The 6,198-nt window shown below is 46.1% G+C and overlaps 1 pseudogene; it reads left to right on the top strand.

Moving 5' to 3' along the window:
- The first annotated feature begins 3,094 nt into the window (after positions 1-3,094).
- Positions 3,095-3,682, top strand: LOC124088771 (SREBP regulating gene protein-like; annotated as a pseudogene).
- The last annotated feature ends 2,516 nt before the right edge of the window (positions 3,683-6,198 follow it).

The raw sequence follows: 6,198 nt of genomic DNA, 5'->3' as shown, positions 1-6,198 counted from the left end.
CTCGTGCTTTGCCCTCCCTCCCTCTTGTACTTTCCTCTCTCTCTTCTCCTCCTTTCCTGTTAATCAGACACTGCCACAATAAAGATCTCTTGGTCGCTCTGAATGTCGTGGTCACTTTCCTTTCAGTGTCCACTTGCCAGATACAAATGTATACCCCAGAGCCATGCCCCCAATTCCCACCTCCTCCAGCCACACCCCACCACCTCAGTCACCACTCAGTGAATCCCTATCAGGAGGTCAATTCACTGATTGGTTAAGGCTCTCACAACCCAATCATTTCTCCTCTGAACCTTCTTTCATTGTCTCACATGTGAGCTTTTGGGGGACACCTCACATCCAAACCATAACAATGGGTTTCCATTTCATCTATTTTTTAGTTTGACATTTTGATTGAAGATTGATAACTTAATTGATCTTTAAAGTCATTGAAGGTGTGATTTGTGCTATTACACTATGAGAAAGCAAGGGTGCCTTTGCAGGGTAGGGGGCCCCATTTTCTTTCCCCCTCCTACTTGACCAGCATCAGATCCAGGAACAGAGGATGGGGACAGTCAGTGTGGTGTAGGAACTGAGCAACTGGAGCTGGAAGCTGAGTGAGGCCCTGAGAAGTGGCAAGCGTCGTGCTGGGTTGGTCTGGCTCAGGGCCTGCAGATCCACTCCAGTGGGCTGGACACTGAGGCTGTCGGGTCAGGAATGCCCACCTCCGACCCATTATGCTTTGGTGTTTTTAAGCACACATGATAAGCTTCGCAACCCCAAGATCAGTTGTTACCCTATTTGGAAAGCGGTGGGATGGGTGGTTAGAAGATTGCCTGAGATAGGGGCCCTGTGCTTACAGCAAGGGACACCCTCCAGGTGTACAGAGGATCCATTTTGAGAGGTAGTGAGGCTGCAGGGATCATTTTTTGGGAGAAGAGACTCAGTCCTGAGCCCTTTTGCTCTGTTTGGGACATGGGTAGGTCTTGGGGATAAAGTAACTCAGGCCTGAACTTCACCAGAAGTTTTGTAGGCTGCAGCTAGGAGGCAGTGAAGTCCTATAATCAGTGCTTAGGCTACTCCACCAGTTTTGTGACAGAAGGGGAGGGAGCTGCTCATCTGCCACCATGGAGCCACTATGAGGATACACTGAGAGTGGATTCTTTTGAACACTTGTGGGAAGAGTTCATGTGACTCACTGGATTGAAAACTTGAAAAATAAAACCACAATTTATTTCATTGTCTGTGCCTCTGAGATCTCAGCAACTCCTTGATCCCCTGCTCTTCATGTGGAATGGGAATCCCAGCTCCCAGCACACCTGGGCTCTGGGTAGACGTGATGAAGTTCCCTGTGTGTGCTGGGATGGAGAATGGTGAAGAATCAAGGTACCAAACGTATTATTGTAGAACATTGTATTGTGTGGCAGCAGAGTCCACTCAAGGTGACAAGGGTGGGAAGACCTCAGAGGAGAGGCATTGTATGGATCGCAGGCTTCTGAGCTCCAGATAATTGTGTTGCTCACCTGGCCGTAAGTCCCATGAGGGGAGTAACAGTTGGTGCACATTACATCCCTGTGCCTCACATATCCTGGGTACTCAGCAGGTGTTATTAAATCTTCATGAGTGGCAGGAGGTTGTTGCTGGGCCCTTGAAGTTGAGAGTTAGGAAGGTTTCAGTGGGGAGCAGGCCAGCTGGCAGCCCTAACAGATCCAGCTCAGTTTTAGATCCTGGAACTGTGAAGGACCTTTGAAGGTTCATCTCAGCCTCTGTCCTTTCTCTATGTGTGGAGAAGATAAAGAAATAGCCAGCAAGATGTAGGATCTTGTCAAGTGACGGCCAAGAGCTTGCTGATGGGGAAGAGGCCCGGCCTACAGTGCAAGCCCACCATACCAGTGCATGTGGCTTTTACATGCTCAGTTTTGGCCCCCACCTTACAGCAGAAGGGAGAGAAATGTGCAGACAAGAGACTTATACAAGGTCCCACATATTTGGTTCAGGGAATTTCTGTGCAGCTCCCTTTGCGAGAGCTAGTGGTTGGCAGCTTCACTAAAGAGGGCTGGGATGGCCCACGGATTTGAAGGAGATATCAGAATCTCATTTAGCCCATTTCATTTCATTGCATCTGCAGGACTGTAATTAAGGTATCTCAAAAGGGTCTTCTTTCATCCTTGTCTTCCAAGCTGATAGAGAAGATGCTGGAACTTCTTGGCCTCCTTTATCAGCTTTGGATAAAATATTCGATTGAGTCTGCGGCTTGCCCTGAAGGACACGGCCAGGAACTGCTCCTTCTGCTGGCTGCTGTGGCATGGCTGGCTCACTTTGAACCTTTCTCAGGAGGGTATAAAGGGAAAGGTGTGTGCTTTTGCTTTCGGAGTCAAGGGTAAAGGGCCTGGCCATTCTGAGGGTAAAATCAAGGGCATCGTGGTAAGTGGTCCCAGTACTCTGTACATGTCTGGGGTCCTGGGATGGACCTAGTCGGCATATGGTGGAAAAAGAAATGGAGCCTGGGCACTGTTTTGTAGCTCTACATCCTCTCTGATCTAGACCTGAGGGGGCCACTGCAGGTGGGCTCTGTCTCTGGCTGCGTAGTCATTGGTGACTGCTCCTTTTCAAACCTGTTTCCTTTTCTGCAAAAGAGAGACACTCATTTTACTCATTGGCTGGGATTGTCATAAAATGACAAGAGGTGACAGAGATAGAACTGTAGGCACCCCACCTGGCAAAACTCAGTCAAGGCACCTCAGGATGCACTTTTTAGGGTCTTGAGTTACATGTGCATTCGATTTTAATTCTTAGTAATCTTATATTTGAATGAAGACCCAGGATGAAGGCCATCTCTACCTTTTTCACATACAAATAATTTTTTACTGCCTTTTACATACAATTTATGAAGACACATTTAAAAGACCTAAATTCATCGTCTTTTATAAACCTTAAGAAGCCAAGAATTCATAATTAACAATTAATGTTTCAATATTTTAACACAGGGGCTGGGCCAGATCTGGGGTCAAGGTTGCAGTAAGTGGTCAGGGTGCCCTGCACTTAGCAGCCATGTCACAGGGTCCCCAGGCCTGCTTTGCTCTGCTTCCTGACTGCAACACCCACTGTCCACGCCAGGATGGTGAACCTGGCAGCCATGGTGTGGCTCAGCCCCTGAGGAAGAGGTGGGTGCTCACTCTGGTCTCCTTCCTCAGCAGCACCTGAGGAGAGGGCAGTGAGAGATCAGACTCTCCTCCCGGCTCAGGACCATGACTAAGCCATTTCCTGGAAAGTGCATTTCAACTGGGGCAATAGTAGCCGGACAAGCAATCAGTGCTTGAACTCCATTCAAGGGAAGCACCTCATCACTGATGAGCTGGGGTACAGTCTGTGAAAGGAAGGATTTGCTGACACGGCTGCTGTGATGTCAGTGTCCCCAGCACAAAGCAGAACTTCTGCCATGACTGCTTGGCCAAGGGCTGCTGCAGCACCTGTGAGTACTGTGTGTCCTGCTGCCTGCAGCTCAATAAGCAACGTCTCCTGAGGCTTCCTCATCCTGGCAGCTGTGGCATTCCAGAACCTCTTCAAGGCAGTGCAAGATCACTTCGGATTGTGCTGGGCTAAGTGCAGGACCTCTTCACAGGGGGTGTGGCCTGAGAACACCTATTGGAATCCCGAAGCCAAGGGCTGGTATGGAGAAAGCCCGCACCGGCTCTTCCTGGAGTGACAGCCTGCTGCAGCCTGGGCACTAAGACACTGCCAGAGGACGCATCACTCAGAATCAGACATAAATATCCAGGCCAGTCCAGTGCAAGGAGACAAGGGGGCGTGGCGACACTATGACTGTGACCAGTTCCTGATGCTGTCCACTGGCTCCGCCCACCACATGGGCTGCACCCGTTGGAGCTCTTCTATAAAGCAGACTGGAACCACCAGGAGGGCTCAGGCAAGAAAAAACCATGGGCTGAGCTGGGAGGAGTGTTGGCCTTCCTGGGAGACTCAGCCTCACCACCCACAGGGATCTGTGACTTGTGTTCATCAGGCACAAGGTGTTCCCTCCTATTCTGATCCTGGTTCTTCCCTGTAAAGTTACTTATTAGATTTCTTAGGAATACTGGGAAAAACATAATATTTTATGTAGAAAATGCCTTAACATTCTAGTTGAATATATTCAAGGAAATTTTAAAAAATAGCTTACAAATGACTCAGCTGTTTTCCTCTATTATATAGTTTTCAGATTTAAATTATAAGTATTTTTGTGAATATTTATCTTACATTTGATGTATTTTAAGAGTTGGTTGTAGATTACCCATACAAATCAAGATGTCAGTCATTTCAGTTGCTTCTTTGTGAGAGCAAACACTTGCTGTAGTCTGGCTGGGCACAAAATAACCAAGCCGCCACACAGCCTTGTAGGTTCAAAACAGGAACTCCTTTATTCTCCGCCTATCCGCAAATGCCCTGCACCCAACCTTCTCCCTGGACACACCACACCCCAACCGGAAATCCCTCCTCCTGCACTTCCCCAACCAATGGGAACTCTCCGGGAATCCCCTCTAGAACTCCAAAGTAGCAGGCCCAGGTGGACAGCAGGGGTCTAATATACAATTGAATACACAGCTTAACATAACCATTATCATCTCAATGGCTTGCTGGCATCACCTCTCAACCACTAGTTCTGGCAAAAATGCCATGCATCATTCCTACTCGGCTGTGGCTCTCAGCAAACACGAAGAGTCATCATACCTGAAATACAGAAAACAAAAGACATTGCATTCCTCAAACATCCAAAGAAGATAAATACAGCCTTGGCTGGCCAACTACCCAGGCGAAATGTGTGCTAAGAATTCTGAAAACACCTTTACCTTTAGTACAAGCAGAGATTCAGAAGAGAGAAAGTCATCAAAAGCCTTTAGGTGATCCCCCTTCATTGCAAGTTGAGGACTATTTTAAAATTGTTTATAAGAAATATTTTAAAGTAAGCATGTCAATCACCTGCTATGCCATACATGACTCAAGTCTCCTCTGATGTGATACTAATCTGGGTTCTTGGACACTATGGGCATTTGGACACTGTCACTTCATGGAGGGATTATTTTCCAGTGAGAACAAGAGGGGCCCAGTTCTTCCCAAATGGGGACAATTAGTATATTCCCATTGCCAGTGTGGCCAGAGGAGTATGACTTGCATATATTTGTAATCTTTTTTAATATCTTGACTGATGGCCATAAAAGCCTACACATAAGGGACTTCTGTCCATTTTCTTTGTCTTTTGCAGTAAAGATCTTGTTGTAAATGGTGTTGAAAAATGGAGTTTATCCCACTTGACCATCAAACCATATAGAAGCCAATCAGTGTTGCTGGAATTTTTTTTTCTTTAGATCATGTAGTTTGTAGTTTTTCCAATTATACAGTAGATACCCTAGAAGGGGCTCTTGGGAATGCTGTCTTCAGTGTTTCCTATATCTAAAAACTCTGTAAATTTGGTGTCCCACAGTGAGCAGTCCTGGGAAGGGGTGTCAGTCCCTGCAATAAGTGTTCATATAGAGTGGTAACACCCACTCTGTGGGCTCTGATTATGGACATGTCAGTAAGGCAACATCAGCCTGTGACAGCAGGTGCTGGGCCCCAGAGGGATCTATTCAGGGTGTCAGCTTTGAAATAAATCAATCAAGTTCCCCCTCTGAACATTAAAACGGTGGTTTTGCAGTGGCTTATATTTTAGGGGCTTCTTTAAAAACTTCTTTTTCTTGTTTCAAATGAATCTGTGTTAACTTGTAAATATTATATTCTAGCTAGGATTGTTTGAGGTAATGGATCTCTCAAATGACCCTGAACAACAAATTATTTTAGTAAAGGTAGTACAGAGAGAGAGTAAGAAAAAAAAAAAAAAACAGAGAACTGCTAATAGCCTTTATAAATAACCCTGCGATTATAGCATAAGATTAACTCAAAAATGGTTTACAAGAAATGCTGAATTAAGTATGCCAAACAAAATATCAACCTATATATGCAGAACCAGAAAGAAAGGTTATAAAATAAAAATGGAAGCTTCTATAGGAGCAAAGAGCCTGGATGGTGTGTCCACCATCCAGAGCAAGGAAAAGCCTGAAAAGACAGGTTACATCATGTGGGATCCCACCAAGTATTCCTGCTGCAGTGGCTCAGCTATAGGAATTCTCTCAGTTTCCTAGAAGCTGGAATCATAGCAGTAGAGCATCTGGAAATCGCTGCCAGTGGGCT

The sequence above is a fragment of the Marmota monax genome, unplaced genomic scaffold (assembly GCF_021218885.2).
Source record: "Marmota monax isolate L192 unplaced genomic scaffold, Marmota_monax_Labrador192_F-V1.1 WCK01_AAM20220418_F8-fsc00232, whole genome shotgun sequence".
NCBI classification, from domain to species: domain Eukaryota; kingdom Metazoa; phylum Chordata; class Mammalia; order Rodentia; family Sciuridae; genus Marmota; species Marmota monax.
The sequence above is the reverse complement of the archived record's forward strand: the minus strand, read 5'-3'. Positions and strand labels throughout refer to the sequence as shown.